Genomic DNA, 13,733 nt, shown 5'->3' with positions numbered 1-13,733 from the left:
TCTTACTACTATGGCACTACTTTGCTTCACGCACCCCGATGCCACTTGGTGATTGAATCAAGAATTGGCAGCTTTGTTTAATGGTGTGCATACATACATGAGCCAAATACCTCAATAATATATTATGCCACTTGCCCCAACAATCTGCTCAATTGTTTAATTGTTTTTTGTTCTGGTGTCTTTCTTTTCTATTGATCCAATAAAGGTGGAAGCTATTCCCTTCTTCAAAAATCACATGACCTAAAAGAACTATTTTTACTGCAAAATCCATTTGGCTGGATTTAATGATTTTGAAATGTTGGTGGAGCATTTTTCAAGCCAAATGTCTTTACATTGCTAGCATAAACTCCCCATTCAGTCACAAAAGCATTTTTTTCCCTGTCTTCAAATGCCATTGAGATTTGGGTGTAACCAGTAAAACCATCCAAAAAACTATAAATCTCATGTCCAGCTACTACAGCCAGTAGTGTATCACCAAAAGGTAAGGGAAATGGATCAGTTACTGTAGCAGCATTTAGTTTCCTGTAATCCACACACACCCTGATCTTTCTAATCTTCTTTGAAACTACAACAACTGGTGACAACCAAGTAACTTCCTCTAAAGGATAGATGAAACCAACAACCAATAGTTTGTCAATCTCCCCTTTAACTTGTTTGGCATGATTACGATTCATCATGTACCTTTGTTGTACAACTGGAATTGCATTTAATTTTGTGTTGACAAAAACTAGCATCTACTCCTTTCATATCCGTGAGTTTCCATGCAAAAACATCTTTGAAGTTTAACTAAATTTCCTTCAGTTTTAGTTTAAACTCCTCATCCATATTTGTTGAAACCTTTATTGTATGTGGTTCCTCCTAGGTGTTCAAGTTCAATTCCTGCAGTTCATCCTGAGTCACTCTAGTAGTTCTTGCCATTTGATATTCAAACTCCCTCTCTGCTTGCTTTATTGCTTCAATAGCTTCCTCCTCTTCTCTATTTTCAATCTTTAGGTTCTTCAATAGCTCATTGCCCATCTTGTTATTTGATTGTTTACTCCCCTAAGTAGTTACTAATTTTTGAGTTATTAATTGTATTCAATCATCTTCTGGCTGTAGCACATATTGGGTTGCTATCTTTTGTACATCCACTTCAAAAATAGGTACAACTGATGAATTAGTTCTAAAAAATTCTTCTTCTGCATCCTCTCCAATTTCTTCTACCTTATTTAGTCCTCTTGCATGCATTTCACTGAAACCAGGTGGTATCAGCTTTTTTGCATCCATTTGCATTCTCACTTTCTTCTTTTTTCTTTTGATCACTATTGAGTCTGCTCTTATAGCTGCTTTACTCTTGCTGCATATAACCAGGGCCTCCCCAACATCATTGGATAAGAGCAAGTAGATTCTTCCAACTTGAGAACCACAAAGTTGGCCACAAACTGCAATCCCTCCACTAAGATTTGCAAATTCCTCAGAGTTCCCAAAGACTGAACCCGTCTTTGCTCTGCCATCTTCACCTAAAAAGGTGTTGGATCCCATTTCAAGAGATTCAGACGTTTGCATGTCAACTCTGGGAGAATATTAAGTCTTGACCCGCCATCCAAGAAAACTCTTGGAACAAACACCTTTCCAATAGATACCCCCACTACTGGTACCTTGTAATCCACATCCATTGGTAGGACTTCACATGCTTCTCCACAAAAAATTTCTTCAGTTTCCCTGCCCATTGCCTGATTTGTACCTTCCACTTCATTAGTTAATCTTTTCAACAACTATTGGAAAAATGTAGGTAACAACCTCAACATTTGCTTTACAGTAAATGCTATTGGAGCTGACAACAAAGCTTCCTCAGCACTGCCCTGCTATTTCAGTGCAGTCTTACTTTTATCTATTGTACTTTTCCCTTGGTCAACCAAGGATCTTGCAGAAAACTCCCATTCTTCAGATAGCATATTCACTCCTTGGGACTCTCGTATTTCCTTGAGTGCTTCTCTTCTCACTTCTTTCTGCCCCTTCCAATTCCTAGTACCTTGATCTTCTTTTTCTTGCACGATTGCCTTTACTGGCCTTGATTTTTATTTTGTTACAACCATGACATCAGTGCACCCACTCCTTTCAAGAATATCCTCAATTTGGATACATGTTGCACAACCACAATTGTAATGATTACCCATTCCCTCAGTATACTGAAAATATTGTACTTTCTGATTAGGTTATTGTTCCTCTTGATGGAGCTATACCCTATCTTGAATCCATTCTTCCTTAGTCCATTCCTCCTGCACCACTAAATTAGCCTCACCGGGAGGTCTATGTTGCTGCTGAGGTGGAGGTGGGTGATTCTGTTCCTGAGGCTTATTAATATTGTTTTTATTGTTATTGTTGTACTTGATGATAGGAATGCCTCTGTCATTTTTATGTCTACACCGTAGTTCACAATTAGGACCTTGTCTATGCCCTACAACTCCACAGTAATTACATTGCAACTGCTGCATATTATTTTGACCTCTGTTCTGGTATCCCCAATTAGTTTGGTTCTAAAACCTTCTTTGAGGTGCAAGTTCCTGATATCTTTTGTTAGCACCTTGAGAAGCTACCACATTTGCAGCTGCCTCCATCATTTTTTGAGTAATATACTCAGGTCTTCTTCCCCTGAAATCTAGATTATAATAACAATTTTCATATTCATGACCAAATATTTGACAAACCTGACAATAAGGTTCTCTTAACATTCCAAGATGACTTATTCCAATTGTCTGCAATTTTTCTTGAATAATTTTGTTGACTGCATCTGCAGTCACTACTTCCTTTTCATGCTTCTTTTCATTCTTTTCTTTACTCTTATCTTTCTTCTGCTTCTGCTTTTCCTGCTTCCTCTTCTTTTTCTTCTTCTTTTTTGACCAATCTTCATCATCAGTATCAGTTTCCTCCTTAGTATCCTAATCTAAATCTTTATCTTCTGACTCTGAGTCTGAATCCTCAGTCTTCTTCTTCTTCTTTTCCTTTATTTCTACCTTACCTCCATCTCTTCTTTCAGCTCTTGTAGCTGCTTCCAACAAATCAATAAAATGCTATGCATTTGCGAATGGGGATCTCCTTGCTACTGCACTTCTGAACTTCTTTTTGAGTCCCTTAGAAAAGTAGTCTCCCAATTGCTCCATAGAAGGTTGTCATGCTACCTCCAACCTATTATTCAAACTCCTAAATTTCTATACATAAGTTTTAACCAACAAATCTTTCTCCTTCAATTTCCTCAACTTCTTCAAAATGTCTTAAGGTGATTTATCCTCCCTGAACCTTAATAAAAATCTTTGCTTTCAAATCATTATAATCAACAAAAGTTGCCATACCATACTGCAAGAACCAATCCATGGCCTACCCTACAGTGTTGCTACAAAATGCTCTTTCTTCACTACATTCAGATGTAATGCCTCATATCCACTTGTAGACCACGTTGTTTGAAACTGACCAATGTGGCTGTCAGCATCCTAGGGATTTTTCCCACTGAACTTTGTCGTGCCACTTTGGGATTTGGTATAGCCATTGGAGGTATTAGAAGTGTTTTGAGTACTCTAATCAGGAGTGGGTTGAAAGGTAAAGTACCTGTCCTTGATGGTACAAATTGCAATTTTCTTCTTGCCCTTAAGATTGTCTGAGTTATTAGTACATTAACCAATTGTCCCAAAAGTGGGTCTGCTATGGGAGGAGTTGTTTGTTGGCCTTCTTGGTTTGCAGGTGGGGTCTCCTGCAGCCTGTGTTCAAGTTCTTGCAGTTCATCCCCGCCCCAAAAGTTTCTACTCTTGCAACAGGGGTTCCTCTTGGTCATCAATACCCAACTCTTCTTCATGTCTTCCCCTTGAAGAGAACTCTCTCCTCACTCTAAACCTTGTACCATATGAGTGTTGTGGTAAATTGGACCCTTGCCCTGACCCACTCATGCATTGTTTCTTCTCTTTTGTCTTAAAGAATGTACCAACACTTTCTTTTCATACAGACTGTAACATGAAGGTAAATTGAATGCCCTAAAAAGGTAAAAATGATGTAACTACCTTGTCAACAATTGAAATTTTGATTTCCCTTGGTAGATTCGAGAAGAACTCCTCCAACAAGTCTGTTGCATATTCGTCAGACTCTTCTTGCAGGGTTACCCAATTTGAGAATTCCTACAGGTGGTCTATGTCCACCAACATATCAGTTCCCTGCTGCATTCCTGACCCGAGGGATTCACTATTAGTAATGGGGGTATGTCACCTGCGTGCATCAAAATTAGAGAAACCCCTTTATGTACGGTATCTTACTTGTTAACCTACCCCTCTACATACGGACAAGATACGGACGTTCTCGCAATGATCCATCCCTTCTCATACGGATTTCGTACAGAATGTAATGACCCACTATTTTATTTTATGTATACTAGAAACATAACAATTTTAGAAGCACGTGCTTTTGCAAAAATACATGGTGTACTGCAAATGAACAGAAGTGTATATTGTAGTATGTTTTCATTTGCAATAGATGTTAAGAGAACAAACCATGAAAAGAAACAAATATAATGAATACTAAATTAAAATAAATCAATCGTCTCAATGTAATTTGTCAAAATACAAATAGCATTTGCCTTGTAAACTGGTACAAATCTCAATCTCAAAACATATGGTACTAGCCACCTACTTAGTAGACTTCCCACATGGAATTTAAGGCACACATATGAAATGGATTGTTCTCTAAATAACAAATAATGCATACTCTTAAACAACCATGAAAAACTTCACTCATCAAATAAAAAACAACCAATTAAAAGATTAATCTTTTTGAACAAAAACAATTATCTGCGATATGAATGCACGTCTTTGCTTAAGCAAAATACAACTTTTAAAAAAGCACCATATGTATTTAATTTTGAGTTTGTACATAAAATATAAATCTTAAAAATTTCGTCGGAGTCTCTTTTGTACGGAGACCTCTTTCTCAAAAAAAATCAGTATACCCTTTTCTTGGGCTCCCACATGGGATTTTCATCACATAATTTCTTTTTCCAAAAAAATTATCCACCCAATCTTGGGCTCCCACTTGGGATTTAAGGATTATCTTACACGTTAAAATCAAACACATTTTCAATAGAGTCAAAGTAATCTAACTTCAAAGTGGTGGTATGACACATAGACCCAAGGTATGCTAGACGTGTCTTGGCAAGAAACTATAGCTCAAGATAACACACCCGATCAAGCCATATGACCATGTGGGAAATTGAGACTATTGAATTTGTAACTACATGTAAAAGAAACTAACGATCTTAAAATCTTTAACGGTTTTTATCGTAAAAAGAGGCACAACTACACATTTGGTAAGAATAGATAACTCAAGAGACCCGCTCAAGCCATATGGATAGCTAAGAACTGAAGGTAAAAATCGATAGCTCAAGATGGCACACTCGGTCAAGCCATATGACCGTGTGAAAAATTGAGATTATATTTGTAATTATATACAGCATAAAAACATTGTGTATGTGTGACACATAGACCCAAGGTATGCTAGACGTGTCTTGGTAAGAAACTATAGCTCAAGATAACACACCCGATCAAGCCATATGACCATATGGAAAATTGAGACTATAGAATTTGTAACTACATGTAACTACTATAGAATTTGTAACTACATGTAAAGAAAACTAACGATCTTAAAATCTTTAACACTATGATGTCACACATCCAATTTGAGATTAAGTACATGTCACACATCCAGTTTGAGATTAAGTACATTCTTTATTGAGTTAATAAAACACTACCACCCAAAATTATGAGTATCACTAACTTGCAAAATCTAGGCTAGATTTCGAGCTTGCCTTGAAAAAATTTGACAAAATGTGACAAGATTTAGTATAAATACTGATAGATGCTTCAAACTATGATCTAAAAGCCGATTTAGTGCATCGGACAAGTAACAAGAGACTCAAGGATTCAACAATGTTGGCGGCTGCAGTGAAAGAAGTCGGGACTCGAACGCCAGCTCCAGTAGGTCGGGACGTCAGGACTAAGCGTCAGCAAGTCAGGATTCCGACGCCATAGCTAAAGCCTAAGAGCATTGAGCATGCGAAAATGAGTCACGACTAAAGTGAACTGAGAACTCACCTTGCGTCTAGCAATCGCTTTACTTGCAAGGTGTTGGCCTCCCATCGTGAGCGTCAGCACAAACTCCTCCTCGCATCGTCATCATCCTTGCCAAAAAAGTATGAAAAGAGGAAGCTTAATGAGATGAGGCCCAAGGAAGCCGTTGAGAACGCGAACTTGCTGCAGGAGGCAGAGCTCAAACTACAAAACAAAGGCCTCAAAGCAAGGATTCATAGATTTAACTGATTAGTAGAGAAAAGCTAGCTTTTTTATGAGATGTAGCTATAGTAGAAAGAAAAAACCGTCGTTCCAAGTATACAAAACACCATCAACAAGTTCGGTAGGATTAATGACACAATGGTAAGACATTGAAACTTTTGCCACTAAAGAAGCTCGCATCATAGTGTATAGACAAACATCTCAAGCATAGAGACGGTATACAGTTTACAGATCAACATTAATTGAAGAAAGAGTTTGTGGCAAAGCCTTGCTAACTTGAAACAAAGTTTGAATCCAGCACTAGCTAGGAGTGGTGAGCGTAGATCTAAAGCCAACGTCTACCAAGTGAGGGGGGATACTAGTAAGCTAGAGAAGTTAGAAGAGTAGCGGTGAAAATTTCACTTAAAGAAATCTGACAACCTTCACTGAGGACAGATCTGAACATTGTTTTCAAACCTTCACTGAGGAAAGATCTGAACATTGTTTTCAAACAAGACGATTGCACAGGCTAGCTACATTGTCAAATATAAACAAAACTGAAAACAGAATCATTATACCAGACATAAATGGAACTATAACATCGGAGAAATGGCAAAGAACGCATGACAGAACAGCATTTCACAGAATAATATAGAATAAAGAATGATAGAATGAGATCTTAAAGGCACTCACCTTGAAGGCAATTGCAATTTTCAGCCTCTTTGCGGACAACGTCAAGGACAGAATCAATGAGCTCCGCGCCTTCGGTGTAGTGACCCTTGGCCCAGTTGTTAGGTGGAGCGGAATGAATGTTTGCGCTTTGCTCAAGATGAGTGCTCCGAATTGTGCTCAAGGTTCCTTTTAATTCTTATGGAAGGGAGAGCCTTCCGTTCTTAAGTGCTATGATCACAATAAAGTAAATGGACATTGTGTGTTAGGTGCAACGGAATGATTGTTTGCGCTTTGCTCAAGATGAGTGCTCCGAACTGTGCTCAAGGTTCCTTTTAGTTATTATAGAAGGGAGAGCCTTCCATTCTTAATGGAAAGTGCTATGATCACAAACAAAGTGAATGGACACTGTGCGTGCAAGTGAATGAGACTGAGAGATAGAGAGAGACGACACCAAAGACGTAAAACCCTCCTCCGAAGGCCCCACTCTCGTCGGCGAGAGTGGTCTACTTTTGATTGCACAAAGTGGTACAATGTGTATGCAATGGACTAATGCAACTTGAGACTATGCCGATGACGAGACGACAGTGATGACGACGACGACTTTACGGCTGAAATCTGCTGAATTTCGGGACTGTTTCGGTGGCTGAAAATGACTGTTTTGGCTGCGTTTTTATGGGCTGAAAATGGGGATCTTCTGCAACCAACTAGGGCTAGATATGCTACTGTCCAAGAAGGCTGAAAACGTTGTTCCTCTGCTGCGGAATGGGCTGAAAACAAAAACTCTGGCAGATTTGCTATCGCTAGCAAAAACGCTAGGCTGTCTGAGAACTTTCGGCGATCGCAGCAATGGAAACGCTAGGGGATCTGGTACTGCTGATGGTATGCAAAAACGCTATGCAATCTGGTGATGATGGCGATGATGCAAACTGCAAAACGTTGGGGGTGATGTGTGGCGAGGATGGGGACCAAAAACGCCAAGGGTGCTGGGGGTTCTGCGGGTTCTTGCTGAGAAGGTGCCTGTTGAGCGGGAAGCTCCTGCTGCCTCTTCTGCCAGAAAGTGCTAGTCTAGGACTATGTCGATGACAACGACGGGGATGACGACGACGAACTTAGGGCTGAAATCTGTGATCTTCTATCTGCTGAAAATCTGTCAAACTTGGGGCTATTTTGGGGCGACTGAAAACGCAGGTCTGGCTGCGTGTTTAGGGCTGAAAAACGCTGATGGTGCTGCTGCAATTCAACGCTGAAAACGCTGAGTATCTGCAGGGATGTGGTTGCGTTTTTGCTGCTGCACTTGAGGACTGAAAATGCTGATTGTCTAATGCGACAGAGGGCTGAAAACGCTGTTTTCCTGCAGCCTTGATGGCGATCTTGAAAACGCTAGGGACTGGTTGCTATGGCTGTTTCACCAAGGTCCAGATCCATGAGCACTGTGTGAGGCACATAGCACCCACAGCTTGCCTCGTTGTAGTACACATTCACTCTCTCGAGCTGCACGTCAGCGTCGCCATTGTATGACCCCGTGGGATCAATGTCGTACTCTGCATACCACCTCCCATAACTTGGTGCCGATTTGGCTGCCTTTTGCACCTGTTTGTGCATTCACAACTTTTGTGGCGAGGAGGTATCCACCTCATAATCTCAGTCCAAGCAATCAGCCAACTTAAGTCATTCGATTGCAATCCTTGCATTGTAGAGCGACTCTTCACCCCACTACCTTGTTGGTTGCTATACGAATATTGTTCATCTGCTGCCCCGCTACCCAGTGTCCAGTGATTCCATCTTAGCTAGCACCGACTAATGAGTAGGAACATGTGCATAATCACTCGCCAAGCAAAGCAACTCGAATGAAACGCGAGCTGGTGCTCATCGGAGCCCGCCCTCTCGAAAGTGGTGCGTGTATCACATTCGCCATCGCTTATGGAAACTTGAAGGTTCAAGACTTTATTGAATCACTGAAACGTGTGTGGTGCATTAAATTGGAATGTAAGCCAGAAGAAGAGTGCGAAGCGTCCCTTGCATCACCAAATGTCCTAAAATGGCTCAACACAGTAGATCACCCAACAGTGTCTGAGGGAGCCAGCATGCTTTGAAGCAAATCTTCTGCTCGTGTTACTAGCCCTGCTCGGCTCAGTAGGTCTGTTATGCAAGTGAAGTGCTCTATTGTTGGGATAACACTATGCCTCTTTTGCATCCGTTGAAAAAGGATGCAGCCATTGCCCACCTAACCTAATCTACTGCAAGCAGAAAGCAAGCAAGCAAACCCTAGCTTGTCCGGCTTCAAACCTTGTCTCTGCAAATCCTCGACATAACTCGACACTAAACCTTGGCCCCCCTGCAATGCAAACCCTGCAGTCAAGGAGTTCCATAACAGCAGCTTTTTTCCTGGCATAGTGCTAAACACTTTGCAAGCATCTAAAATATCGCCGCATTTCACATACATGTCAACAAGAGCGCTTCCGACGATGGCATCCTCATCAAAGCCCATCTCCACTATAAGACAATGGACAAGCATACCCTGAACAGGCTTTCAAGAGGCTAGACAAAACAAAGTCATCTGGCTCCAGACCTTTGGCTAGCATTCCTTGGAAGATCTCAAAAACTTCCGTCGTGCACCCATGCGGCTATAACCAAAAATTAATGCTATCAGTCATTGCATCTGGTTGTCCCATCCTGTCGAACACTCAAGAAAAGCTCCCAGCAATCATGAAAAAAACACTCTTGAAGGAAACCTTTGTACACTAAACCGAAACCCCCGTGACCAAGTGGTCACCCTCAGCAAGCTCCTGGTTTGAAAAGAAAAACAAGAAGCTCAATAGAAAGCCAATTGGCAGAACAAAAACGATATTTCACCCACGAGTACTTTTAACTTTGCTTTGCACCATCACTCAAAATCATCCACATTGTTCATCACACATATCCTTAACTAATATAAACTCAGTAATAAGTAAAGAGAGTTTGGTTGGCATTTCCGTCTAATTGCAATCATCTTTGCTAAAATCAACGAGACCAGTGTTTCTTTTTTGAAGTGGCAATTGTCCTTTACGCCCTCGTGAGGTACACTAGGAAGGGTTGTGGAATCTACATGTAGAAACTCTAGCGACCTTAACCTTAATGCTGAAAATGTATACCCTATGTAAGACAAAAAAAGCTCTCAGCAATCATGAAATAAACCCTACAATCAAGAGAATCAAGAAACCCATGTCCATGCCGCTGAGAGAGAGAGAGAGAGAGAGAGAGAGAGAGAGAGAGAGAGAGAGAGATTACTTGAGCCATGTGGTCTACAGAGTGCATCGCTGCTTGCAAGTTGTCGACCATGGTAGATTGCACTTGTACCGCACCCCCTTCTGCTTATGGAGTTCACTGATTACGAGTCTTCACAAACCCTCTTGAAGCTTGCCGCCTTGCAGTACTCTCCCCTCTTCTGGTCTGAGCATTTCACGCTCACTCTGTTCTCTTCTCAGCTTCGGCCTTCTTGCTCTTCTTCTCGCTAGCCCTCAAGCTTTGGGACACAACTGCCTCTCAGCTTTGGCCAGAGAGCGTCTCCCCTCGGCCCTCGCTAGTTCTGTGGGTGGCGCCCCCTCTTGAATGGCATCTCGGCCTATACGTGCTGTTGTAGCGGTTTCTCTTGCCCTGCAGATGGCGACCCCTGCAGTATGGCCCTACCTGCAGCTCTTCGAACTTCTTCCATGGTAGATTGCACACTGAAGCTCGCGAGAGTGACAGCCATGCTCGCCCCCACAGTAGGCCTACTCTCTTCCCGCTCTGAGTTCAAAACCAGATCGTGAACTGAGTGGAATTTGGAAATCTCATATTTCATAACTAGACAGGGGACTCTAAATTTAGGGTTTTTACACACATCCCTTTTTAAGTGGGCACCTATCCAAAACATGCATCACCATTTCATAACCAGTCTTGCTTGGTGGGCCTTGCTATATAACATCTATAGAATACACTAGTACATATGCATGTGCTGAATGACTCGGGAAGGCAATGAGTGTTGGTGATTCGACTCTAGATTAGGCCAATTGATCATTGATTGAAATCTGATATCTTTTGTTTCAGTAGCACTAGAACGAGACCTCTGCCATGCGGCGCCATAGCCAGGGGGGCTGCATAATTTGGCGCATGGGCGGCTCCTACAGTGTGGGGCTCCTCCTTCTTGTGGCCGCCCATATGCAGTTTGTTGCCGATCTTGTCCATCATGTTGGCCATGCTTTCTCCCCCTAAGAGCTACTAATCTGTAGACTTGTCGTTGGGAGTGCTCATCACGTTGGCAAGCATGCGACGTACCCTTCAACTTGATGATCTGCGACTGCAACGCAACGTAGAGTGCGCTTTTTATTTTATTCACCTGGTAGATTTTCACGGCGAGGCAAAGTTTGGTAGAGATGTTTTTTTTTTTAATTTAAATCTAATGCCACGTGGTGGCTGCTGCGTTCAGATATCGGAAAAAGGGCCTTTGAGTCACCAAGTGACAAGTCAAACACAAAGCTCTCATTGGTTGAAATGAGATGGGCATGCCTCCGCCATGTTTAAGCAAGCAAACCCCCCATCCAAAAGCATACTCGAAATGGCATCAAGTTGGTTGCCAACAAGGCTTGCAGCTCCGTTTGGCAATGTGTATGCAATGTTGCTACCATTCCTAGTCTCAGCATATAGCGCACAAGGGATGAGTGTCAGGACCTTAGTTAGGGGATACGTAAGAGGGAATCTTTAAAGTATTTAATACATAAGTCAACTTGGTGATACATAAGCATATCCCATGACTAAGGCCCCCCCACTCAAGGAATACATGAGAGGGAAGCCCTTTTGAACCTCATACAACAACAATATGGCGATCAACCCCAAGATAATTTACATAGGGTAGCTGATAAAGTTCTAATTTTCCTTAAGACTGACAATATCAAGGATCTAGATGAGAAGAAAGAGTTTGAAAAGCTACTAAACAATGCACGCACAGGCAAAGATTGGGAAACTTATTATAGATAACAATGATGGTTATAAAGTTGGTATCGTGGTGCAAGAGAATTTCTTGATCATGTCATTGATGTTGCTATTGAGTTTGCATACGAAGAAGAAGAAGAGAATAGTGACTTGGATGATGTGCAAGAAGACAACAAGAAATAAAATATATGAGGGTGCAGATGTGGAGACAAAGGCTATGCAGATGGTGGTATTGATGATGATGATGTTGAAGAGGCTAATGAGGGTCTGGATGTCCAAGATATTGATGCCTAGTGGCTACATAGAAGAATATTAGTCAAGTTTATGGTAGCATCGACCCCAAAAAATGTAGAAGCTACCATATCTTCTCATTGGTATAGCTATCTTAGTTTGCTAGTGGAGTAAATTAACTCTTTGAAATACCAATAGCAACACCCTCATGTGAAAGATTCTTTAATTGGCTTGTTAGGGCATGTGTCTTATGGCATAAGCACTTAATATCCCCCCCCCCCCCCTCCCCCCCCCGCGGGGTAGGTCCCCCCCTCCCTTATGCATATGGTACGAGCATGAAATAATGGGGGGCTACCCCTATTGTATACGCTTATGTCTAGCCTCTAAAAACCCCCCTCTTGTACACTCACGTGATACCATACGGAAATCCATAGTGAATTCCCCGGGATTCCTGAGTGCCATATGGTTCAGGATGAATTTAAACCAATTGCAGGATTGCCAAAGTGTTAGGGGATCATAGCCCTAACAGATATTTAGTACAAGAAACATGCAGTATAAAGGAAAACGAGTACACGAGACTCCTTATTTAATCACAGAACTACAAAGTATATGAATAAGAAACACCATGATTAAGATAATAAAGTACTGCTTCAATGTGTATTCATCATCACCATCAAACTACAGAGCAAAACGGCAGTACGAGTGTAGGGAAACTGCAAACTGCTCGTTGGTTACATCCAAAAATTGCTACACTCCATAAGACATTACCGGTATTTTTAAACTACCTAAGCAAACATACTTGTTTAAACATGACCCTAAGGTTTTAAAGCTAAGAACTTAGTTAAAAGTCCAAAAAGATAAGTACGTTGACACATCAGGCACTAACAACTTCCGCGAAAATTAGAAGAGAACAAGTGAAGTTGATTAAAGTTCTCATAGACCAGCTCAGTTAAAGGCTTGGTACCAAAGAAAATAAATCTATAAAAGAGAAAAAATAATAGATGTCTATTTATCTTAGTTAAAGTACAGGTTAAGGAAGTATAAATCTATCCTGAGTAGCCTTTATCAAAGGTACACGACAAAGGAGATTAGTGACAGCAATTATAGGAGTCAAAAAATAAAAACTAGTTGTGTTAATTTCAAGTAATTAAAATTACACATTAGACTCCAAGTATGAAGTCTAGAAAGCTACAATAAAATCTTAACTTGCCACACATAGTCTAAACTTGGCAAGTTTTAGAACTAGCTTCATGATGCCTCCAAAAAGCTTGTGCTAAGGTTTTTCATAAGAGGTGAAGCTTTAAAGCCCAAGGGTGAGTTTACATTTTACTAGAGTCTACCCTAATTTAGCAGGTCCTAAATTAGTAGGTAGGCTCTAGCTTAGGTCGCCTTCAAAGGATAGTATGAAGGTCTTTCACATAAGCTAGTAGAATTGAAGGCAAGAGTAGGGTTATTAATTTAAAAAGGGGAAAGCTAAATTATAAGGTTAGATCATTTTATCCTTAATTAGAAAGTTGACTCTAGTCCTTCTCTTCTAAGCTTGTGGCTGAAGCCACATGTCCAAAGTAGCTCATACTTGCTTTATGGGAGGTTGACAAC

At 41.0% G+C, this 13,733-nt stretch overlaps 2 pseudogenes across 1 annotated transcript; both read right to left on the bottom strand.

The window, feature by feature from the left end:
* Nucleotides 1-4,677: 4,677 nt before the first annotated feature.
* LOC147424541 (uncharacterized) lies at nt 4,678-11,171 on the bottom strand (annotated as a pseudogene). Its single transcript, XR_015186437.1, has 4 exons — nt 11,039-11,171; nt 10,405-10,436; nt 10,224-10,303; nt 4,678-6,193 (listed from the first exon to the last, which is right to left on the bottom strand). The product of XR_015186437.1 is annotated as an uncharacterized LOC147424541 (transcript).
* LOC147424542 (putative pentatricopeptide repeat-containing protein At3g28640) lies at nt 8,361-10,165 on the bottom strand (annotated as a pseudogene).
* Nucleotides 11,172-13,733: the final 2,562 nt, after the last annotated feature.

This window comes from Adiantum capillus-veneris, chromosome 25, assembly GCF_014529385.1.
Source record: "Adiantum capillus-veneris isolate H3 chromosome 25, ASM1452938v2, whole genome shotgun sequence".
NCBI lineage: Eukaryota > Viridiplantae > Streptophyta > Polypodiopsida > Polypodiales > Pteridaceae > Adiantum > Adiantum capillus-veneris.
Note: the sequence above shows the minus strand (reverse complement) of the source record. Positions and strands in the feature narration are given on the sequence as shown.